The sequence below is a fragment of the Adiantum capillus-veneris genome, chromosome 5 (assembly GCF_014529385.1).
Source record: "Adiantum capillus-veneris isolate H3 chromosome 5, ASM1452938v2, whole genome shotgun sequence".
NCBI lineage: Eukaryota > Viridiplantae > Streptophyta > Polypodiopsida > Polypodiales > Pteridaceae > Adiantum > Adiantum capillus-veneris.
In genome coordinates, this window is record NC_140935.1 from 88,378,919 (window position 1) to 88,405,529 (window position 26,611).

Here is a 26,611-nt window from a genome sequence, read left to right on the forward strand (position 1 = left end):
CAACTCTTTGTGTTCCTTCAATTCTAGCTAGTGCAGTGATGATGGAAACTTCATGCACGAAGCAAAACACTTATGAAACACAACATCAATTCCCTCACGGTATCAAACCCAAGACCTCACACACCTTTGAAGATGGTTAGAGCTAGCAGGATATGAGAATAGATTGAGAGGAAGAAGGAGTATACTGACATAATCACTCGTATTATCATAGCTTAGATTAGTAATTAGCATGGTAGAGGAGATGAGCATGCATTGAAGCTTCGCTTTTGGCTGGATTGCATCACAAAGCCAAGAGTTGTTGGTGTAGGCCTTCCTTCTCACAAGCTTGGAGTAGGTGATAAGCTTTCCATTAAAGCTTGAGAAGAAGATAGAGTCTTCTTACTCCACACATGATCTACTGTGAGTGTGTACGTGATAATGCCTTGGAAAAATCAGCCCCCTCTCTCTCTTGGTCGACCCCTCTTGCTATTTGCTCTTGCTAGCATCCTATTGGACGTCCCCAGGCTTAGCCAATGGTAATTAAGCAGCATAAGTGATAGCCTTCTGGCATGTACCCCCCTTTCCCCTTTTGTGAGAGATTTAGGTAATTCATAAATGCAACTTAACTCTCATTGGACCCCTTTTCCTCCTGGCCAATAGGAATCAGGCAAGCCATTGGGCTGTTGAATGCTTATTGGACCACTCGGGAGACTATCCAATACTCTTCTAGAGAGCTTAATTCCCATTGGTTCTTTTACTAAGTGTTTTAAAATTAATTAAAATAGGTCTACTCTAGCCTTATTCTCATTGGTCCACCTCCAAGGACATCCAATAGGATTTGAATACACCTTGTGGGCATTTGGGCTAGGGATCTGACATGTGTCCCTCATTCCCTTTGTGTAAAGGGAGCTTGTGTGTGTGTGACTTTCTCTCTCATCCCCTACTTGCAAGGCTTGCCCCCTCCTATGTAGAGATGGATGACGATTTTTGGGGCACACACAAAGCATCCAATTTCCCTAATGTTTGACCTTTGGACACAACCTTTGAATTTTGGACGTCTTAATGGGCTGAACCTTAGGGTCTTTTAAGCCCATTGGTGCACATATCTCTTTTGCAGATTGCCGGCCTTTGGATCCTTATTTTCCCTCCTTTGAATCCCTACTGTGGCCAATCTGCTAACTTAACCAATATTCTAGCTTTTTCTCCACTGGGACTTCCCAATATTAAATGATCGGTTTAACATGAGAAAATCATTTAAGAGAATTAGGTATTGATTATTATTACATTACCTCTCTCTTGAAATCATAGGCGTCCTCGACTATGGAGTAGAGAAGATAAAAAATAGTCATTAGTCCTTTTTCCTAGCGGGTAGAGGATCCCTATGTTACCCTACGACATCGTTCCACAATGGATGACTAGTCCATTTGGCCCTTGAGAGTCTGAGGCTGCCGCAAGTATGTCTGCACATTACTCCTATCATTTTCCATAGTAGAGTGGTAGGCTCTACTTGGTCTTCGGGAGACGTCCTCTCCGCAAACTTGATCTAAGCATGCATAATACCTCATTTTTGTGCACAGTAAAGAAAAGGAGAGTCTTATAAGACAAAAATTTTGTTCATTTTTCACATTTGTACATATGCTTACTCTTGGGAAGCATTGTAAGCATTCACAAGGTTTTGGTTATCCTTTAATTGTATCCCTTGCATCCATCTAGCATCTTCAAAAGGATAATTCTTAAACTTAATAAGGTATCATGGGATAGTCTTACCGCCTCTTAGTACCTTGTCTTCATGTCGGAGAACGGACTCGGGCTGCAGAACCTCTTCTTGGTCCTGGATCTCCGGTGGGTCTTCATTAGTTGGTTCTTGAGGTGTCTCTCCTTTGTAATGCTTTAATTGGCTCACATAGAAAGCATTGTGTACGAGCCAATGATTAGGAAACTTGAGTTGATAGGACATCTCATTGATTGGCCTAAGAATCTCGAAGGGACTATAGTACCTTTTTGCTAACTTAGAATCGTACTTTTGGTGTCTCGTAGGATTCTTTCCTGTCGTGTGCCTTAATCGAGCCTTGGGAAATTTGAGTAAAGACACAATCATTTTCTTTACAGGCTTGGGCTCTTTTGTGCTTGTCAGCAGCAACCTTTTGCCTTTGCTGTGAGATAGAGATAGCATCCTTAATCTTTTAAAAAGATTCTTGTAGGTCTGGGCTATGCTCATCTACAGCGAAGATCTTCCCGTGTACCTTAAGTAGCAAGGGAGTTTTTTTATCTTCCCTCAATTACCTCAAAAGGTGCTTTTCCCGTGTAAGTATGTACAGTGTTATTGTAAGCATACTCCACTAAGGGTAAGTACTTCTCCCATTGGGATCTTTGATCTACTTCCGTTACATAGGCTTTTAGTAGATCGAGAATTGTTAGGTTATCTATTTCACTTTGGCCATCCGTTTGCGGGTGATAGGCCGAAGAGAAGTTTAGCCTTGTTCCTAAATTCTCAAAGAGACCGTTCCAGAAATTGCTGGTCATTCTAGGATCTCTATCCAACACTATGGACATTGGCAAGCCATGGTAATTGAAGATTTGTGAAATGAAGAGGGTTGCCATTTGATGGGCTTTGATAGTCTTTTGGACAGGTATAAAATGAGCTTGTTTGCTGAACCTTTCTACTATCATCCATATTTCCGTATTCTCATGAATAGACTTAGGCAATCCATGGATATGCTCTCCCATGGTGAATTAGGGATTGGCAAAGATTGAAGTAATCCAAGTTGCTTCCCTCTATCAAACTTCGTCTTTTGGCATACCACACATTTAGAAACATAGTCTTGTACGTTTTCTTTCATGGTAGGCCAATAGAAATATGTTTCAATCCCCTTTAGGGTAGACCGAATCCCTCTATGCCCTGCATAAGGAGGAGCATGAGATTCATGCATTACTTTGTCACGTAGTGAGCTAGTAACGCATAGTATATTTCCATAGAGAAGATAACCATCTTGTAAAGTAAATGGTTCCTCTTTCTTTCCTAGTGCAAGGGCTGAGATCACATCTCTAAAATCGGAATCAATAGCATACTCATCTATCATAGAAGATAGATCATTGTGAGTTGTTATGGAAACCGCATTTACTCTCGGTCGTCTTGAGAGAGCATCGGCTACTTGATCACGCTTGCCAGCAATGTGAGCAATATGAAAATGAAATTACGAAACAAAGTTTTCCCACCTTATTTGTTTGTCGGAGAGCTTGGTCTACGTCATGAAGTACTTAAGACTTTGGTGATCCGTTTGCAGAATGAAAGGAGTCCCCAATAAATAGTGTTTCCATGAGTCAAAGGCATGTAGAACTGCAAGGAGTTCCATTTCATATATGCCTAGAGCTTGCTCAACAGGGTCGAGCCTTCGACTTTCATAGCCTATGGCGTGCCCTTCTTGAAGAAAAACGGCTCCGAAGGCAATCACCACAAGCCCTTGGCAGACCATGTGCACCTAACCTTTTTCTTTGTTAGGTCATGTAATGGTCTTGCTATTAGTGAGAACTTTTCTATGAAGCGTCTATAGTATGCACACATACCTATAAAGCTTCTTTATTCATGAAGATTCCTTGGTTTAGGCCATTCTTTTATTACCTCTAACGTTGATGGATCCATTTGGATGCCATCTTGAGAGATAATGTGACCTAGATATTGAATCTCTTGTAAGAAAAATTCACTTTTCTTTCGATTAACATCAAGTATATTCTCTCTTAGAACTTGAAATATTACCTGGAGGTGTCTCTTGTGTACGTCTAATGAATTAGAGTAGATGATGATATCATCAAATAACACTCTAGTAAAGGTTCGTTGAGGCCTGAATAGCTTCTCCATCAAGATGTTGAATGTGTCTGGTGCATTGGTCAAACCAAAAGGCATGACAATGTATTCATAAAGACCAAACGTAGTGTGAAATGCGGTCTTTACAATGTCTTGATCAACTATCCTTATTTGATGATAGCCACTTTTTAGGTCAATCCTACTAAAGTAGGTAGACCCTTGTAGCTTATCAAATAGAAACCTATTCTTGATAGTGATCCTATTTAGTGCTCTATAGTCGATACACATACGATATGTGTCGTCTTTCTTTTGCACTAGTAGCAGAGAAGAACAAAATGGAGATGAGCTAGGCCTAACCATGCCCTTCTCAACTAACTCATGCACTTGCCGCATAATCTCCTCTTATTGAGCTTGAGAAACTCTATAAGCAGGTTTGTTAGGTGGTGAACTTCCTGGAAGAGGTTCAATTGCATGGTCATCATTGCCTTGTTTAGGAGGTAGCTCACAAGGGATGTCGTCAATAAAGACATCTTGAAACCCCTTGAGAAAATTGGATAACTCTAATTCCTTTTGATTGTGTATATTTTCTTTTTCTAAAACATTATATTCATTTTGAGAATCTTTAACAAAAATCATGTGCACGGAAATAGAGCTCTTTATTGACTTGTTGAAAGCTTGTGTATGTACAATGGGTATAGTGTTACCCTTTTCCTTAGCATCTATATACATATCTTTTTTCCTGAACTTAAAGGAGATTCTCCTTTCAAGGAATTTAACATTGGCAACCATGCGATCAAACCATGGTGCCCCTAGGATTACATCCTCATGCTTGAGAGGAGAGATAAAGAAGTCCTCTTTTTCCAAATAGCTTTGGACATGGAGCCTCAATTTCCCAATCAAGGGAGTGACTGAAGCTTCTTGCCCCTTGAAAGCATCATCTATGGGTAGGACATCTCCCATCTCATTGTATGCCTAGCTTTGTGGCCAACTCTACAGATATAAAATTGTGAGTAGAACCAGGGTCAAAGAGAATAAAAGCATCATGTTCTCCTACCTTTCCCCAATCATGGCATAGAGGAGATCCTTTGTGGTGAGTTTCCTCCTCTTGGATTTCGACCAAGGTAGCTCTAGGAGGATCATGGAGGTTGTTCTTTTGGGGACAAGCACGGTACGCATGGCCTTGCTCGGCGCACTTGAAACAACAATTATCCTTGCGATAACACTCAAGCTCTTCATGAGAGAGTTTATTTTTGCCTTTATAAACTCCCTTCTCTTTAGCTTTGTTGGAGTTGCGCTTAGGAGACTTTTGAACAATGTTGTCCTTCCCCTTAGGCTCATTGGAACCCTTGTTTTCCGTGCGCTTAGAATTTCTTTAGCCCCCATTTGGAACTTGATTCAAGAGGCCACCATAGTATGGTGTATAACCGCCGATATGGTGCGTGGCCTTTGGGAGTTGACATACTCCGCCATTTCTTCAGTTAAGCCCGCACAAAATTGTTTCTTTTGCTCTCCAAAATCCAACTTTTTGAAGACAGCGGCTTTGAGTTGTAGGTCCCAAAACTTGTCTACATATTTGTGAATGGATTCATAAGCAGAGAGCTTTAAGCTTCACCATTTGGTGAGTACTTTGTCTTTGGCACCAGTGGCCAAAAACTGCTTCATAATGAAATCTCTTAAAGCTTTCCATGTTTGTGGAGCTTCACCGTTGGCCCGTAGGCTAGACCACCATTGCCTAGAGGACTTTTGAAAGTGCATAGCTTAGAGGACTCCATGAAGCCCTCATCTCCGAACACCGCATCGAATTGTTCAATAAAGGCCAAGACTTAGTTCATAGCACCAAAAGTGCCATTATAGGTAAGGAAAGAGATGCTCTTCCCTCCCTCTTTGAACTTTTTGAGCTTGGATGACCTCTTCCACGCGGCATAGGATTTCCTATGGCTTATTCTTTTTGATGGTTCAAAGGTTGCACCATCACTTTCTTCAAAAGATGAAGAATTTGACGACGATGGAGAAGAGGGTGACCTCTTTCTTTCCTTTTTCTTGCCTTGATCTTTGTTGTCTTCACCATCACTTTCATAAGAGGAAGAGGATGAAGAAGATGCAGAAGAGGGTGTCCTCTTTCTTGCCTTTTTCTTCTCTTGCTTTTTGTCATCCCTCTTTGAAGTATGGTGTGGAGAAGTATGTGACTGTCTTCTCCATTTTGAAGGCGATGGAGAGTGTTTAGCCCACCGTCTTCGTGGAGCCATCTCCACCGAGGTGGCGAAAGACACTTCCTTCTCGTTCCTTCGGTGGAGGCTCTTGAGTTCTCCTTTGAGAAGGAGATACGTCATCAAGGAGAAAATTTTTGAGCCCTTCATAGGGATCCTCTTCTTCTTCCCGAATTGGAGAGAGACCTCTTTTGGAAGTCTGGCAAGGAGTATTCCTAGGTGCTCTCTTGTCATGGTGGGGAGCTTGGAGAATTCCATGAACACGGAGCTGCCGTTGCACTTCACTTTGGAGGGATGGATTTCCCATGGCTTGTTGAAGCCTAGAAACAAGATAGTTAACAAGCATCGTGGCATCATTAGTAGCTTGCTCATTAGCAAAGTCAAACTTATCAATATTAATTTCACTCTCTTTACTATTCTCACCCATTCTAACAACTTTGAAGTGTAAACTTTCTAGGTGTACTTTGGCACTTCAAGACCTAGTTGCTACTCCTCTTTACCCCTTTAGAAAAAGCACTCAAGCTACTATACCCGTGGCTCGAATACCATTAATTGCAAGGAATAGAAGAGAGGGTCGTTCAACACAAAAATAACGCTGGCTCTTGTCAAGCTTCTAATAGCTCAATAGTGGTTAAGCCATAGGAAAGCCGCTTAGGACTCAACTATTAAGACCATAGCTCTCAATGGTGATGCCCCCTAAACTACACAAAGGCAGGCGCAATGCAAAGCTGAAAATTCCCTATTCTACTTACTCACATGCAATTAATAGTACCGACCATTTATAGCTAGCTTGAGGATCTCCCTTCTTGAGCAAGAGAAGAGAAACCTTGTGCTCTAATACCAATGTAACATTTAATGGTCTAGTAACTTGTGTTTAGCGGAAAATAGCATGAACATAGTGAGCATTTCCTTAGAATGTCTTCCTAATGAGAATAACAACAGTGCTTGGGTGGAGAGAGCAACAAAAAGCATAACACCTAGTTAGATAGCATGAACAATACCTTAAAAGAGAGAGAAATTAAGCAATTGACAACAATTGAGGACCGGATTTGCATGGAGCCGGTCCCCGCTCCAAAAGGCTTTGTATTATGGTTTCTCCCATCAAGAGAGACATTTTACAATGCAATTCTTTGTGTTCCTTCAATACAAGCTAGTGTAGTGAAGATGGAAACTTCATGCACTAAGAAAAACTCTTATCAAACACAACATCAATTCCTTCACGGTCTCAGACCCAAGACCTCACACACCTTCGAAGATGGTGAGAGCTAGCGAGGTATGAGAGTCGATTGAGTGGAAGAAGAAGTATTCTTATGAGAAAGATGTATATCTCCTCACATAATCACTCATATTAGCATAGCTTAGCTTAGTAATTAGCATGGTAGAGGAGATGAGCATGCATTGAAGCTTGGCTCTTGGTTGGATTTGCATCACCAAGCAAAGAGTTGTTGGTGTAGTCCTTCCTTCTCACAAGCTTGGAGTAGGTGATAAGCTTTCTATTAAAGCTTGAGAAGGAGAGAGAGTCTTATTAATCCACACATGAGCTAGTGTGAGTTTGTAGGTGATAATTCCTTTGAAACAATCAGCCCCCTCTCTCTATTGGTCGACCCCTCGATCTTCCTATTTTCTCTTGCTTTCATCTTATTGGACCTCCCCAAGCTTATTAGCCAATGGTAATTAAGAAGCATAAGGGATACCCTTTTGACATGTGTCCCCTTTTCCATTTTGTGAGAGCTTTAGGTAATTAAAAAATGCAACTAAACTCTCATTGGGCCCTTTGCCTTCTGGACAATAGGAATCAGGCAAGCCATTGGGCTACTGAATGATCATTGGACCCCTTGGGAGACTGTCCAATAGTCTTCTAGAGATCATAATTTCCATTGGTTCTTTTACTAAGTGTTTTTAAATTAATTAAACTATATTTACTCTAGCCTAATTGTCATTAGTCCACCTCCAAGGCCATTCAATAGAATTTGAATACACCATGTGGGCATCTAGGCTAGGGAGCTCACATGTGTCCCTCATTCCCTTTGTGTAAAGGGAGCTTGTGTGTGTGTGTGACTTTCTCTCTCATCCCCTACTGCAAGGCTCGGCCCCTCCTATGTAGGGATGGATGAAGACTTTTGGGGCACACACAAAGCATCCAATTTCCCTAAGGTTTGACCTTTGGACACAACCTTTAAATTTTGGAACCTTAGCATTTTGGAAGTCTTAATGGGCTGAACCTTAGGGTCTTTTAAGCCCATTGGTGCACATAGCTCTTTTGCAGATGGCCCACCTTTGGATCCCTATTTTCCCTCCTTTGAATAGAGCTTTAGGTAATTAATAAATGCAACTAAACTCTCATTGGACCCCTTTGCCTCCTGGCCAATAGGAATCAGGCAAGCCAGTGGGCTGTTGAATGCTCATTGGACCTCTCAGGAGACTGTCCAACACTCTTCTAGAGACCTTAATTCCCATTGGTTCTTTTACTAAGTGTTTTTAAATTAATTAGACTAGGTCTACTCTAGCCTTATTCTCATCGGTCCACCTCCAAGGCCATCCAATAGGATTTGAATACACCTTGTGGGCATGTGGGCTAGGGAGCTGACATGTGTCCCTCATTCCCTTTGTGTAAAGGGAGCTTGTGTGTGTGTGTGTGACTTTCTCTCTCATCCCCTACTTGCAAGGCTTGCCCCCTCCTATGTAGGGATGGATGAAGATTTTTGGGGCACACACAAACCATCCAATTTTCCTAATGTTTGACCTTTGGACACAACCTTTGAATTTTGGAATCTTAGCATTTTGGAAGTCTTAATGGGCTGAAACTTAGGGTCTTTTAACACTAGGTTTGTAACGGGACACTTTTATGTCCTTTTAAGTGACCATTTTCCTTGAATTATGTCAAAAGTTTCAAAATGGATTTTGAGGTGCTATCTGTCTAGAAATTTGTCTCATGAGCTCAAAGAAACTTGACATTTTTTTGGAATATCAATTCCATCTTTAACCTTGTCCTTGCACAACATTTCACAACCTAAACTGTGTGAAAAAACGGGTCCTGTTTTTGGCTTTTTTCAACTTTTTACAACTATACCACTCTAGAATTCATGTTTGTGAGGTCTATAATGCTAGAGAACTATCTTTAGTAGTCCTCAACATGTCCTGATGCTTCTAGGGAGAAATAAATGTTAAAGTTGTAAGTTATGACCAAATTACAAAAATTGTCAAATCTTGTTTTTTAGCCAATTTTAGCTCTTCTATGATTTTTTTGGTGGCTTTCATGATATCCAAATGCACTTTTGATTTTCTATGTCGCATATTGTAACATAAAGCTAATATTCCTTGAGTTTTGGGAAACCTAATACCCTATTTTGCATAGTAGACAATGATGGTTGATTTTTTCAATTATAGAAGAAAACGAAACATTCTAGTATATCAAGTATAGCTTTTTCAATATTGTTAGTTTCTTGTGACAACTACATGCATTTTTTAGGTAGTAACCATATCTAGTCATAAGGATCAAATTTGGCTAGATATTGAATAGTTTCTATGGGATTCTACAACTCATAATGTTGAACCTAGTTTTTTCATGTTTGCTATATTTAGCACTTCATCTTTGTCCCCAAGATTCCCCTTGGTAAGAGATGTATTATTCTTTTGACATGCTCCACGGCTCCTTATGAGCCTAAAGGACAATAGGAAACTAAGAAAAGATGCATATATTATTTGTATTGAGCGTGGCTATTGAAACTTTGATGATAGGTTTGCAAAATGGTAAAACTTTAGCTTTTTTGTACCTATTTCTTTTGGCAAAACAAAAAATAGTGAGTGAGAAGCAATCATATGTTTTGATCACCAACCCATTCACGTTAACTAGGGAATTTATCTCAAGTCCTACAAAAATCCCTAATCTTATTTTTATGTAATAAAATGTAAGAAATGACTGTTTTGATGAAAATGTACTCGTCCATCAACTTTGGAGGCTTGGTGTGACCAAAAGATGAGAAATTTTACAAGTTTCTTATTTTTTCCATGTGTAGTAGGCCTTGAACTATAACCTCATGAAAGGATTTTACAAAATGAGTGGATCTACTATGGTTTTGTAGGTGTTTTTCAAAACCCCGAAAGGACACTTTTATGTCCTGTTAGGTTACCAACCTAGTGTTAAGGCCATTGGTGCACATAGATCTTTTGCAGATGGCCCCCCCTTTGGATCCCAATTTTGCCTCCTTTGGATCCCTACTGTGGCCGGTTTGCTAACTTAACCAATATTCTAGCTTTTTCTCCCCTAGCACTTCCCCATATTAAATGATCAGTTTAACAGGAGATAATCATTTAGCAGAATTAGATATTGATTATTATGACAGTTTCAAACACTCAAGAATCTATTAGGTCATGATCTCATGCAAGGAGGGGCTCACTCTTTGAAGATTATGCAAACTCAACCAAAGGAGGGACCATTGAAGACTTTTGCTGGTGGACAAATAGACATTTTGGTGAGATTTTTGGCGTCTGTCTCCACTCCAGATTTGAGGAGATGATCAAAACTAAAAAATGTAGCTCACAAGGTGAATAATCACCTCAAAATTACATAATTTTTGGAGTTTCCACCCGTGAGGTATAATTCTTTGGTGGACCCCAATTTGTCCACTTTTTCTCACAAGTCACCCTAGTCTTCTCTCACCTCCATTCACTTCCACACACACACACACACACATACAAACTCATTCCTCTCCATCCCTTATTCAAATATGCACCTTTCATGATTTCTCTCACCCTCTTCACCATTAACCTCCTCTCTCTCTTCCATAGCTCTCATATGAATTCTACGTGTACATACACCATCTCTATGTCTCTCTCTATTACCTCTAAATCACAATTCTTTTTAACTCTTCTCTATATACATGAAATTTAGCATGTAAACCCATGATACATACCTACTAATTGGGGATTTTCATCAACCAAAATCGGCGTTTTGATCATGGTGTTCAACCTTTGCGGCAACGAATTAAGCAGAGAAGAAGAAGAAGAAGAGGATCGGCAATCATTTTTGAGAGCCTACACAAGTAAGTTCAAAAATTCTTCAAGTCTTCACCATCACAAGAATTCCGTCACTTCATTCAACCATATTCCTTCAGCCACCAACCTCATTCTAGCCATTGTAAATATATCATTAACTTTTTAGTGATTCCTAGCACTAACCACTAACATACTAACACAAAATAGCCATTGACCTAACCATAAAAGGAACCTCATCTCAAGACATGTGCATAATAAAATCTCTCTCTCTCTCTCTCTCTCTCTCTCTCTCTCTCCCTTTAAACTCTACTTTCACCTTATGTATGACCAATAATGCTCTCTTTTGAGCCCACATCCATGACTCAAGAAGTCAAAGAAGTCCCGCGATGTTTTGATATTAAAAAAAAATCGTAATCTTGATTTGACTACTGTGTAAATATGGTTATCAATAACCTTAATGAGGGGTCTCCAACCTATAAATAGGCCCCTCTGCTTCTTGTAATCAGCTCCAGCATCTCACATAGCATCCCAACACTCTATACACGAGGAGAGGTTAGGTGTAGTCATCACATTGTGAGCTTCACACTTGGTCTGAGAGAAGCTTTGATGCTACACACTGCAAAGTGAGAGAGTGTGAGTGCCCTATCTAACCACTATTGTACACTCTTTTCCACTATCAACAATTGAGGTTTTGGTGCTTCAAATGCGTGTCTTGGTTCTAGAATTGTTTTCCTTCCACTTGTGCCGCATAATTTGATGAATGCAAGGTGACTCGTATCTTTTAAGTTCTGTCATTTGAGTTTGTTTGTGAAAGTGTTTAGTGTGTTTTATTGCCAAGTTTCTTGTTCATTGTAAGAGGGTTTTTTTGGTGAGAGGTTTCCCACACCTTAAGAGAGTGTGTGTGTGCTAGCAATGTTTGCCATTCACTAATTGTTGGTTTAGTTGCTGCAAGATCCGTGATAGTGAGGCGGTCTGGGGCGGGCAATAAGAAGAGTGGCCTCCAAGCACTCTTCTAGGATCCCATGCTACTGAATTGGGTTGGGGTTGGAAAAAACAACAAACACACACACAAACCCGCAACCTAACCCTACACAAATTTGGGGCACCACCTAGTTTTGGATGCAAACTAGGACGCGTAGAGAGAGAGAGAGAGATAGTGCTCGGGCTGCTTTGAAACGTATCGGCAATGATCAAGCAAACACAACTATATATTTAAGAAAGAGAGAGAAAGGGGGAGGGGGTGCTTGTTGCATTAATACCTTCTTACAAATCTGTCATGACAAATCAAAGTGAGATTAGTATTTGTTCAACATAGCTTGCGTAAATTTCACCACAACACATCACAAGAAAAGCCACCCCAATCACTGTCTTAAGGCGAGGGGAGTCCTCTCCACCCTGTCGCCCTCTTACAGTATGTGGGATTTATGGCTAGATTGATGACAACACCAGAGACAAGCTATCAAGAAACTTAACAAAAAACACCAAGACACTTACGCATCATCGTTGTCCATTACTTCACGTTGGAAGGGAGACAAAGTATCCAAGCTTAGTCCAAATCCACCCTCCTTGATTCAGAAAATGTTGGGCTTACACTAGTAGGAGAAATGATAGATTTCCTACTCTCAATTGAATGATCACTCTCTCTCTTACAATGGCATAGAGTTCCCTTGCTAATCCCCTATTACAACACATGCACATGCATAAGACAATGAGCTTCCACTCAAGAGCTCCTTCTAGAGAGGTTGAGCTTGGCTTCTCAAGCTATAGCATAGTGCTCTTGCTTATGGCTCCCCCCTTTGTGCTACCTACACCCTCCTTTTATAGCAATTTTGAAGGCTAGGGTTACTCCTCTAACCATGGTTGGGCTAGATTTTCAGCAATTTATCTAATTTCTTTTGCTTGGAATTATCAAGAAGTTGGTGGGGAAAGAGAGAGGAGAGAAATGGAGGTGATAGGACTTTTCATAGTGGGTTAGTGTTAGTAGAGTTAGTATTAATTTACAAATGGAATTGGATATTTACAATGGGAGTATCCATGTAGGATACAAATAAGGAAGAAAAACTCTTAAGAGGTAAGAAAAGGTGGATTTCTTACAAGGTTGATGCTCCAAGTGTCTTGAGTAGGGCCAATTTTGACGCTTGTTGACGGTCCACTAGCTTTGACGGTACATTTTTTCTCCACTCTTGACCTTCCTTGAGAGACAAGGTAGTTGAAGCTGAGTAATCAACCACCATGATGCTATCTTTTAAGAGAAGAGGCTGAATTTTGTGGTTTTTTTGATAGATATGGGTAAATTGGAGGAGGAAAAATGAGACTAGGTGGTCAATTTTGGAATGGAATTGTGTGTGGGAGGTATGAGTTCACCATGGTTTCTCTTATTCTTCAAGGTTGAGGAGAAGGTGAGTAGGGTGCAGAGAGGAGTGGTGAGAGAGGTGGGGATGATGAGTGGAGGAGTGTGTGTGAAAGAGGAAAATGATAAAGTGGAAGAGAGAGTGTGGCTGCATAACATGGGAAAACTGGGGTCCACTAATAAAATCATAGCTCACAGCTCGTAGCTCAAACAAATATGAAAAAATTTGAGGCAAAAGTTCAGCCCACGAGCTACAACTTTTGTTTGTATCACCTTTTCAAATTCGGAGAGCAAGTGAAATTTAAAAATTTAGCAAAAACGACCGTTTTTTTCCACTGCACAAGGTCCTTGTGGGGTCCTTCTTTGGATGATTCTTTTGAATACCTACAAGAGTGAGCCCTCCATAGTGCATGTATGCATGCCACCTACCCTTGACCTTATTTGGTAGGTCTATAATTGAAGATATCGTTGAGATCATGATATAAGTGAATAGTACAACTAAGAAAATCAAATATTGAGGGGTCTAAAAAATATGTACATGTCAAATATAAATAATATAAGTGGAAAAACTATAAAAGGGTCAAAATCTCTCTCATTATGAGGCTATCATAAAAAGATAAATATTTTTGGTGTTCTAATTTTTTAGAAAAAAAACAAAATAGATGTAGGAAGGTAAAAATCACAATAGTGAAAAAATATACACATAAATAAAACTAGTTTTTTTGGATTTTTGTTGGGGTGGAGTTACACCAAATATAAGAGAAGCTTACATGAAAATATTTCTATATGGAATAAAGAGTATGAAAAATGGTAAGAAAAATTGTGGTAATGGTGAGGCAATGTACAGAGCATAAATAACACACACCTAGGTAGAAATATTTAAATAAATACCAAAATAATTATGAAAAAATCTTTTATTTAGGCCCTATATACAAAGAAATATTTACATACGCATGGGCCATAATATACTTATGTTTTTTATATTTTTTATTTTTTTGGCTCAACTAGCCCAATGACTAGCTAATTGAGGGTTTTTTATTTCAGTAAGGAGATATGGGAAAAGTCCCCTAACTCACACGCACCTATATATAGTGAAAGAATGAGGGTAACCACAGTGTTTGAGTGATTTGATAGGGTGAGATAACTCACTATGGCAATTACAGAGAGCCAAAAAACGGCTATCAATAGTGTAATAGAAAACAACCTTACCTTGCAAGTTGTCAATCATGTAATTGTACGAACTCCATTCCCCTCTCTCTCTCTCTCTCTCTCTGTGTGTCTCTTTCCTTTTCTCTGGCTCTCTCTTGTTCCATTTGGAGTGTCTTGGTGTGAGATTGTCTTTGTGTGTCTTTTTGCACCTCCTTTTGGTCGTGACAAAATCTATCTTGCATCCTAGTTCGCATCCCATAGCTAGGTGGTGCCCCTTCACTTGTTTGGATGTGGGTTTGTTGTTGCTTTTTAAGAAACAAAAAAAGAAATATTTTTTTTTTGTGTAAATTTTTTTTAAGAAAGAAGAAAAAAAGGTGTTGTCGCGTTGAAATTGATTCAATGGAGGCCCAACACCAATGTCAAGATATCCTCTCTTTTTTAGAGAGCCTGGCAGCAGGCTCCTATTGAGTTACCATCACCCAAGAGTCTTAAGGAGATCATATCATTCATTCAAAAGGTGACGTATAGGTCACGCTTCATTCACTTAGCGCTGGAGTTACTTCACCCCTTGCAAACATTGACATAACAAGTTGAGTTTGTTTGGTCTCATGAGCTTGACGAATATTTTTGTAACATTAAAGTCATTCCATCAGAACTACCGACACTCACGCCTCCTTGTTGAGAGTACACGTTCTTCGTTAGCTCTAGCGTTGGGAAGGAAACTATTGGGGTTGTTTTGTTACAGCAAGACCCATCTACTTTGTTAGTAGGTCATGAATGATTTGGAGAGAGGCTACACAGAAGCAGAACTCATGATGCTTGCTCTCATGTTTGCGGTGAGAAATTTTAGATCCTAGTAGCTACCAAAACCTTTTGTAATTCTCAGTGTAGGAAATTTGTTCCCTTGGGTGTCATCTCAAATGAACTTTAGTACTAGTATCTCAAAGTGGATTATGAAATTTCAAGAGTTCCAATACTCTTTCAAGATAGAAGATAGTGTATGTGCACAATTGGCAAGGAATCTCACTTATAGGGTGCATGAGAAGGAGACTAAAGTGCATGAATTAAAGACCCAACCATTTCCACCACCTAAAAGTATCCCTAATGCATTTACCTTGTTCTTTTATGGAGCTTTTTGACGATGTCGTGCAGCTCCGCTCCCATGCTAAGAAAGATGCCATAAAAATTCAGATCAAGTTTGTTTGAAGCTTACATGATACGGGCAGCATATTTCATGATGAGGTTGCTCGACGGGGGTTGGTGAAGAAAGATGTTGTGCTTGGGGATGCTTTAGTTGGTATGTATGCCAAATGGGGGGTACCAAGGTTTTCGAGTGTCTGGTATTGCTTGGGCAGCATGTATGCCAAAGTTGGTGCCGTTACATAAGATATGGCTGACCTCAAAGGGGCATGGCCGCCCGCTCAAGTTCAAATTAATGGCCGCCCAAATTGATTGGCCGTTATGCATGCCAAATGTGATGCCCGTCAATGCCGCCCAAGAGCTTTAAACAAATTCCGCCAAGAGATTTAAACAAATGGCTGCCCAAGAGCTTTAAACAAATGTTCGCCCAAAGCCAAAGAATGAAGGCCGCCCGCCCAATGGGGTAAATTAAGGTTTTTTTAGTGTAAAAGCAAAGCAAGAAAAGAAGCTAATGGCGGGCAGCAGCAGCGACGAGCGCAGGAAGGGAGTGAGGAGATTGCAACGTCTTGTAGAGGGCGCAATAGCCGATGAGCATGAAGTGAGAAATGACAAGGAGCTCCTCGCGACCTGATTCGGTACCAGCCACGCAATGTTTGATGTAGCCCAAAAACAACCTGCCACGCCATAAGAAGGGTACCCATTAGCAACATCGCTAATGGGTAGGTGCTTTTTTTAGCAAGAGGGAGGCCCATGCAACCTATAAAGGAAAAAGGGACGGCTCTTGGGGGCTCTCTCTTGTTTTTTTTGGGAGCTCGCTCCTCTTTTTGAAGGGACTGCCTTCTCTCCCGGGAAGGAAGCTAAGAAGCCATAATCCTTAACACATATTAGCCGAGCCTAATCTCTAATCTCTTAAGCCATAACCTTAAGCTCTAAACCAAGCCACCATAATCCTAAGCTCTAGACTAAGCCCATCATAATCTACCAAATACTACTGCTAAGCCAACATCTTAATCCAAAACCCCATATTCATTCAAATTCTATCTTCTTCTCGTTTATTTAAGCCGTAATCTTAAGCCATAAAATCCAAGCCACAATTCTAAACCGAACTTCTTATGCCATAAACCTGAGTCACAATCATAAGCCAAATCAAGATTCCTAAGGCTGTTCGAAACCGAAGCTTCCATAGCCATAGCGGAAGGTAGATCGATTCTCTTTCAATCTTGAAGCAAAAGGAGGGAACGAATCAGATCGGTAATGATTGTCTCGATTAGCACCTGGATTAAGACAGGTCCAACCTTGAAGGGAGCATAAACGCCTTCTTTAATGATTGATTAATCATGGATACTGTTTATTATTTGGTTTAAGTTAAACTGTATGTTTTGAACTCTATTTCCGTTAATTGTGTCTGTTGCAACTCTTTTCCCCGCACCTCTCACAGCCAGGGGCCCGGTGCCTTCCTGGCTCACCTTTCGAATACAAATCCCCCGACATTCTTGGTGAACCCAACGTGAAACGAGCCAGGGTGAGCAGTGTGGTGGAGGAAGATGTCGACACCGCAAGAGGCATCCATGCAGCAAATGATGCAGCAGTTTGTTGCTTACATGCAACAACAACAGGCTGCCCAGCAGCAGTATAATTTGTAAGAGAGGATCCGTAAAGCTCGGCACATAGTTACTGAGAAATTGCATCAATTTGAAGGCCGGGATATTAGAAAGTTTTGCAATATCTACGAGCAGGAAAGGGAAGAGAATGGAATTGATGACCAGAATGCAGTGGAAGGATTCCATTTAATTCCGAAGCCGAAACTTAGGAGCCAAATTAAAAAAATTTAGGCGATTCAAGGCCCGAATTGGCAGGATTTCAAGAAGGCGCTTCAGGAGGAATACTTCCTTGAGGATTCACAAAGAGTAACCAGACAAAGCTTTATGAAGTGGGTGCAGAAGAAGAACAAAAATCTATCTGCACGAGAACTATTACAGGAATTTGAGAAGCAATTCGAGAAACTCTCCTTGACAGAGCAACATTCAATGAAGGATCAGAAGGTTGAACTGTTCATTCAGGCTACTAATCCACGACTTCAGAAGATTCTAGTGCAATTGCTGGAGGATCCAACAGGAGAATTGGGCTTAATATCTGACTCGAAGATAGTCACTGAAGCAGTAAATATGATCGTGAAACGACAGATGAGAGTCGATAAGCTGATTGTGGATTACATCATGGATGTTGTGGAAGAGGAACCTAAGGAGAAGACAACCTCGGCAATACCCAGAGTGGAGGAGCTAGTTCTTGACGAATTGGTAAAAGCTATTGAAGAATTAAATTTGAATTTTAAAGCTATAAAATTTGAAGGGCTAGCTACAAAGGGTGTACTTCTGAGCCTAGACAACAGACTCCACGCAAAGGCTGGGACCGATGCATGTGGTGTGATAGTGAAGACCACAAGTACGTTAAAGAATGTGATGAATTTGATGAAGCTTACAAAAGGAACGTGGTTTTTTGGAAGGACAAGAAGATTCACCTTAGGGAAACAGGTGAGATGCTCCGCCTGAACTTGGTTAGGGGCGGCATGAAAAAGATAGTTGAAGAGATTCATGATAATGTTGCTCTTGTGGAAGCAGCTACATATGGGCTGCAAGTCTACAGAAAGGGTGATGATGGTGCAGGTGCCAAGGGTCAATTGTGGCCTTTGCTTTGAAGGCAGTAGAAACAGGGAAGGTAACTTATGGGAAGTTACGACAAGTAGGGAATTCAATTCGAGAAACCACAGGGTGGACTGATCCAGTGGATTCCCTCTCAGTCTATGCGTTCATTGAGAAGTCTCAAGCTAATGAGGCTATGGTGGAGGAAAAGCGGAAAAGAGATGAAGAATCTCCTCGGACATCGAAAAGGACAACGAGATTTAATAGCAAAAAGAAGAAGGATCTACTCCTAAGACCGCTGAAGTGGTGATGGAGGAGGCACCCAAGGACAAAAAGCAAGGTAAACCCAGGGGACCCTCATATAAGCTTAAATCTCACATTGAATTAGCTAAGATTTAAAGAAAATTTTTGAAGAGAGCATTCTGAATAGCAACGTGGAGCTCACATTGGGTGATATTTTGGGCATTGACAAATGTGAGTTTCACGAAGAGATTATTGATATTATCAAAAGAAAGTGGCAGATACCAAGTGAACAGGAGTCGGAGTCAGTTAAGGGCTAGGCGGTTTGCCACATTGAAGCAATTTTGGATGACTATGAAGAGTATTTCGCAGATCTTGAAGAAGAAGAAGAAGAGTCGAGGTCTGTGGTGGTGTCAAATCCAACCATACCAGAGGTAAGGCATGTTCACTTCAATGAAGATGAAGATAGTGAAAGTATACCAAGGAGTCACTTTTCAAGGACACGTTGGGCAAGAGCAACAACCGAAACTATTGTGAAGCTTGGCGACATTGAAGAGCCAGTCATAGGGGAATTTTGAGGTCATTTTTGTGCCTTTTAGCGTGTAGAGAGAGAGTGGTCTCAACCAATGGTTGAAGAGATTCCGTTACGGAACCTCTATTTTTGAAAACTCACAAAAAAAGCAAATATTCTATCTTTACCGCAACTTTGAGCTAGTAAATAGCAATGTAAACAAGTAAAAGTGCAAAGGCATTCAATAGCTGTCGCTTTTAGAAAGACGTACTTCTCATATTATATTGTTTTCATTTTGCACGTCGCCATCATAAAACAACGTTTGGATTCTATCTCATGATCTTTTCCAGATTTGAACCGTTTTTTGCACATTCTGATTATTCTTCTCTTGAACTCAGACTAGACTTCTCTGCTCATTTCTTTTTTCACCATGGAATCTTCATCACGATCAAAAATACCAAGAACTTCCATTGAGTCCATTGTCACTTACAACATGACTGATCAAAATGGACAATGGATTCCAATAACTATACAAAAAGGAACGTGGATACTGATGCAACAGAACAAGAGAATAAAGTCTTCCACCAAAAAATCTTTCTTGGCGGGATGGAAGGGCATTGTTAAAGATTTCAGCTTTGGCGACAACAAAAAATCAATCAAAGAGGTGCTGGTGCAGCATGTGTACATGCATAAAGATCTGCATATTGACTCAGAGAGTTCTGCTTTGCCATTACATAGACCAAAATGTAAGTCTCTTAACTTAAATCCTTATTTGTAATGCATGTTGTATAAGGGTATTTGTTGTACATATTTGTATCCTTCAAACATTATGGAATGGCAGCCAGTAGAATGTGTTATAAATATTCTGGATGTGTGTCATGGATCAATTGGTGAAGAAATATACAAGGGAAGGACTAAGGGTTCACTGGCAGAGAATGGAATATTCTTCTTTGACCATTATTATGTTCCACCCAGAAGGATTGGAGAACTTGGAGCCACAACCAAGCTAGACTTGCCTGATTTCAAGTGGAGAATGGTCACTCCCTAGCTCAAATACAAGTGAGGGCTACAGGTCCAAACTGTTTTTTGAGATTCAAAAGTGTTTGAAAGAAAACATAGCAAGCAAACAGAGTAGAATTTCTATATTCATTCCCATTATAGTTTTTGTAGACTTTTTCTCTAATGTTGAAGTCAGAAAATCTAGAACAATGTTTTCAGTGAAGACTTTAGACTCAGCAAATGTACTTGAATTTGTGGATGAGGATTGGAACACCAAAATAGTGAATGGAATCACTTGTAATGTGCAAGCTGGATCAATTGCTTGCAAATACATGATAGGGACACAAAACTTCATTATGTCATTCTATTATAGAAGATGGCACTATGTTGGTGGTCAGATAACTCCACTTGATCAATACATGGAGGACTTCATTGACATCCCAATAGAAGACATTGATATATGGGTAAACAATGACCATCTGTCAATTGTAAAGATAAGAGGCATGTGTAGCTTACAGCAATTGAGATTGGACCTGCAAAATGATGAAATTGAACTGCCCACAACATTTTGCTTTCAAATAAATGGTGGAAAGATAACTGTTATGCCTAAAAGTCTCTTCTTCTCTTATTGGTTCTTTATTTAACTTGAACTGTTTTTGTAGGTATCAAAAAGGAATGAAAAGAGGCTACAATGCAAGGACATCTTGGATGGCATTGTACATTTGGTGCCTTAAACATCCTTCAAGGCAATTTTGTAACACATCCTTCAAGGCAATTTTGCAAGGATCTTATTTGTATCACATGACCTGCAAGGATCTTATTTTGTATCACATGACCTGCAAGGATCTAAAAGGATCTTTATTTTGTTATTGAAATGCAACTTTTCCAAACATCCAATGATTTGATTTTGTAACAGAGTCTTAAAACAAGGTGATCAAAATGTATTCAATTTCAAATATTTTCACTTACATACAAGGGCCAATTGGTTACAAGTGGGCTATAGAATAGAAAATTGGATACAATAGAAAACTGGGAAGCTTGATACAAGTGGGCTACAATAAGCTAGAATAGTTTTCTGCCAGGAGTTTTCCTGTCCCTAGGGGACTTCCTTAATGGGGTTGGTTATTTTGCAGGAGATTTTGTTTTTGAAGTGGGCTCTTTTGTCCTGGGAGATTTTCTTTTTGAAAAGGGCTCTTTGGCAGGAGGGCTTGAAGGCTGCTTCCTCTTTCTCTTATCATCCATCTCTTCACTTGCCTTTTCCTACTCACCACTCTCTTCTTCCTCTTCACTTGCCTTTTCCAGCTTTGCTTTCCCCTTCTCTTCAACATCATCATCTTTAAATACCTGTTGCAGTTGTCCATTTGCTTCAATCATATACTTGATAATCCTTGCTCTTGTCAACCATACATGGTTTTGACTATAGCACTCTCTGTTGATCTATAAAAGGCAATAGAAAGCAAGTTTTAGGAACAATAAAATGAGAAAAAATACAACTGGCAAATATGAAATATGCTATACTTCTATATCCTGATTGTCATTGCAGTATATGAAGTCCAAGAGGAGCTTGGCATTTGTCACTACCCTCCATCCACATGAATGGCTTTCAGGCTGCATTGGAACCTGCAATTCATTACATGTATTTATGGGAAAAAATCTTTGAGGATAATCCATTGAAGTGAACAAAGCATAAAGAATTCCAACCTTCACAACAAAAAATTGGATTTCATTCAGCATCTTTGGCATGGGTGGACAATTCTCCAGTGTCTCTATAAATCTTGTAGCAGCACTGTCCAAAATTATTTATAAATGAGGTTCTGCTTTACTAAAAGTATGTGCTTGTGGTTTACAAAATGTGTCTGCTGCTATACTTACAATTTTTCTTGACCATGTACTCCAGCAAGAGAATTGACAAAGTAGTATTTTCTTTTCACAATATAAATTGCAATTAAACTCCAATGTGAGCTATAAAAACAAGCCTCAGTTAGCCTTCTAACATGAATTAGAAAATTCTCTTCACAAGGTGTAGGTAGGAAACTTACCTCTCATGATAAGGAATCAAGAAAATTTCACAGATTTCCAAGTCCACATGAGTCAACCACTTTGTGATCTCTCTAATGTTTGTCTCTGTCATCAGAAAGTGGGAGATAGAAGGGTCTAAAAATTACACCTTTTGTTGAAGGTCTGGGTCATATGTATGCATCATTAACCTGGTACAAGATATTGTTATATAAAGAGTTCTTGCTATAAACAAAAATACAGAGGAAAACAAAAACAACCTGAGGCATGTGATAAGGAGTGGAGAATTGATCTCCTTGGTCCACTCCTTGAGAATTTCCAAGGTCTCAGAGTCAAGTGAATTGTAATCCTCCCTAGGATCCTCCTCACTGAATAGAGTGACAACAAAACCAGTAGGATTGACACTCCTCAAGAGGGGCACTACCTGAGGTTCCAATAGGTCAAGATCCTTTCTCTCTGCAGTTTCCTTCTCTTCCTTGGATCTCTTTTTCCTTTCCTTTTCCTCTTCTTCTGTAATATCAACAACTCCTACTTCAGGCTCCTTGGGCTTCCTCCAAGGAGGAATGTTGAGAATATTGAATGCCTTAATATCATGCATAGGGACAGGCTCCAAAATATTTGAAAACCTATATCTCAGCCTCCTGAGAGTGATCATGTCTTTGTCCATCAAAGTAACCCTATGGGCATGAAGCTGCACAGATATAGGCATCTTGGAAAATCTCAATCATAAAGTCCTCAAAAGCCTCCTAGATACATGCCAATGCAGTTCTAGTTCACCTCATGTCAATCTTGTACTCCTCTGCAACTTGTCTGCACAGTCTCTGAAAGGGCAGTTTGGGAATTGCAAGACTGATGGCCTTTATGGCCTTCCTTATCTCTCTTAGACATTTGACCCCCTGCTTGAACTTTCTCTTTGTAAGGAGAGGCTTAAGCTGCAGAGGATTGGAAGCTTTCCTCTGATGTGTAGCTTTCCTTTTGCTTGGTTTAGGGTCAGGTAGAGAAGAATCCTTCCTCTGAGATGTGCTCTTCTTTGTGCCAGCAGAGGTTGGTTTGCCAGGAACTTTGGAAGTGGATGGTTGGTTTGGTAAAGTACCAGCTGAAGCTTTGCTAGGCTGAGGAACTTCTTCTTCATCTTTGGATAGAGGCTCATCAACCTTCCTTGCAGTCTTCTTGGTCCTTGCCATCTTCAAAAGGAATGATTTCTGCACAACAAACAACAAACATTAGTAAAAAAAGTAAAAGATGTATATATAATTTCTACTATTACTTTCACAAAGAACAATAGAAAGGCCTCTTGCCGTGTTGGCAATGGTTGGTGACACCCCGTGCGCGATAACAATAGGACTGGAAGCTTTCAGCGTCCAAGCGGCTCGCGCACGGAGTGACAAGCGGTAGGCATACAAACACATGCATACAAACACATGGTAAACTCCTCCTGGTGGATTTAGTGGCACACATTGTATGTGACACCCCGTACGTGAAATGACAAAGGGAGCTATGTCTTCACACTCACGCAGATCGCGCATGCGGTGACGGTTGATCAAAGCGCTGGAAGAATCGGGTTGTGGAAGCGCAAGAACCGGGTAAAACCTCCTTCAAAATGCGCTTGATTTGGGTTTTGAGGAGCTTCTTGGGCTTGTATAGGGAGTTATGCGCAAGTCCCTAGGCGCACCGCTCCTCCCTAGGCACATACTAGCCATTGGGCACACACTTCAAGGCGGCAACCGCTTTGCACACACCTCGAGGCGGCATTTTTTGCCATAAAAACAACCTACCCAACCCGCTTTTCCGCTTATTGTGCTTCACAAGGCTTAGAAATAAAGCCTCCAACCCTCCAAGCGACACCCCGTGCGCGATTTCTGAAGCTGTCGACCTCTTCCTAGCACGTGGATTTCGTGTTCCAAGTGTCACGCCGTGCGCGAATTTAGTGAGTGCCGACTTTCTCCTAACCCTCACAGCTCGCGTAGCAAGTGACAAACTTAGCAAGTGACACAATTTGATGCAATTCTTTCTTGCTTGCTTAGATTTACAACTTGCATACTTGTTTATAAACCATTATTAGTTTTTTCCATTACGAAGGAAGGGTGGTTTATTTATATATTTTAGTCATAGAAGAAATTTACACACCATGTCATGTCTATTTCTTAATGTCTTGATGGACTTCTCTTTTCTCTTTCTCAGACATTTGTGGATTGTCATAATGGATACAGAGGATATACAAGAGACCGCTAATGACAGGCTGATGTCTTTTCTTTACAAAGTTAATGAAATTACAAGATTTCAAAGTGTCAAAGAGATTTTTAATGCTGCCTTTGATCTTCAAGTACTTGTGGATGGCTTCTCCACACAAATTAGTGACTTGAAAGAGAGATATACAGCATTGACGAGAGATCGCAGGCTTGAAAATCTTGTTCATTTTGTTGATATATGCAAAGCTGGTAGCTTGTCAAGGACAGGTATTGCAAAGAAGTGGTCAAGCCTTCATCCAGACTGGCAAAAGATCATAAAGCCTTGCAAATTTCATGGTAATATGCATTGCCAGTTGGTAGAGTATGACCTTGGACTTATCATTTTCTTCAGCGTACTCCCAACACCAGAGGGAAAAGAGATTCCAAAGCAGATTTCTCACGCTGAGGAGGACCAGGAGGAAGAGATAGAGATGGAGTTCCATGAAGAGGAAGAGAAACTACAAAGCACTGAGATGTTGACATTGCAAAATTTAAAGCAGAAAACATCACTAAAGTGGAGAATGTTGACATTGAGGATGAAGATGTTGATCCTTTGCATTGCACAGCAACATTTCCCACATACAAAGTTCACAAAAAGTAATATGTTTTGCTGAATGACATTCAACATCTTTTCAATGATCTAAGGGAAGATTATGCTTTGGCAGTTTTGGCTGAGTGGGGATCTAATGACATAGGATTTATTGATTACTCACCTTGCCCCTTAGCAGTCTTGGACATAGAGGCAGAAAATTTTATTGACAGCTCAAGTGTTGGAAAGCATGTGCAGGACATTGTTCTGAGATATGAGCAACAGGGTGTACCTTCTGAAGAGGAGTTCAATGAGATCTTGAAAAGGCTTAAAATAGAGCATATGGGAGAGGAAAAGACCAGAGATTATGAAGTAAGGCCAACTAGATCCATTGATATATGGGAACCTGCCTTGTTTGAGGAGGATGAGTCTCCTAAGGTATGTTTATGACCATTTTGCTTTGTCTAATTAATGTGCCAAACAATTAACCAAGACATATTTTTGCAGATTGAAATACTGGACACAGAAAAATTCCTTGGCAGGGGGAAGGGTTCCAGACCCTTAAATTTAGGAAGGAACCAGAGCTTGGGACACTTTATTGGGAAGCTCAACAAAGAAACTGTCATTATATTCCATAACAAGTTTACAAGAGAACCATTGCTGTCAATGCTTGCAATTAAAGCACTTGCAAAGGTTGTTGGTTCATATCAGCTTCCTCCAGGGTTAGAGAAGTTAATATTGGTGGAAAAGGAGGAAGCCATCAGAATTTTTGGATTCTTCCCTGGCCTTACTGGTTCTAGAGCTAGTTATTTTGCAACAATGGCATCCTATGTGCTTGCCCACTCTGGGGACCTCAAGAGACCAATGATAGGTTACAATAAGCAGAAGTTTTTGAAGTTTAGGGGTGAAGTTGATGTACCTTCATCAGAAGACTGACTTTGCTCAAACCTGTACTTTGGCCCACTTTCTACCTTGTCTCTCTCTTGTAGCTAGCCATTGTAAGAATTTTTCATTTGCAGATGAACTATTATATGAATTTTGTCTTTCCTGCTTGTTCTTGTGTAAGGCATTTGCAAAATCTGAGTTCAGTAGTGCTTTCTTTGTTATTTTTGATCTGGTTCTATGCCATATTTGTCTATAGAACCATTGAAAAACCTCAAGCAAGTTGTTTGCCTTCACTGCACCTCCCCCATGTCTTGTATGCTTGAAAAACTTGGTTCTTGCATGTTAATGGGATTTCTCCATGCCTTGTGTAGACCATATGGACAAGGAGCCCCATCTCTTTACAAACCAGGGAGTGTGATTGTAAATTATATGCTGGCAAAGTAAAAGTGTGTCAATAATTAGTAAGTATGAGATTAATCATATGCTGCCAAACTAAAAGTATGTACATATTAAAAAGGTAAGAAAATAAATAAAAAACTTACCATGTAATGTGTGAATTCCTGATCCCAAGAATCTTTCATTACACTTCTGAAGTTATTGAGCACTTTCTTGAAATTTGGCAGATCATTTTTGCCCCAGGATGTCTTATCACAATAGGAAAATAATTTGTCTAGTGATTCCCATACCTCTGCTTTTTTATTTCTTGATGTACCTTCAAGACCATGATGTTTGATGGCATTGTGGAGAGCTTTCCACTGGTTATACTTCACATTGGATGAACCCTTCTTGGAATTTATCTTTCCTAGTTTGCCATGAAACCCTAGGAAAGCTCTGGCCTTCACACCACCAACACAGACCTTTGTAGGCACATTGTTTCCATTTGAAGACCTCTTCAGGTCTGTTTCAATCTTAACCTTACCACTGTGAAGGACAATTTTTGAT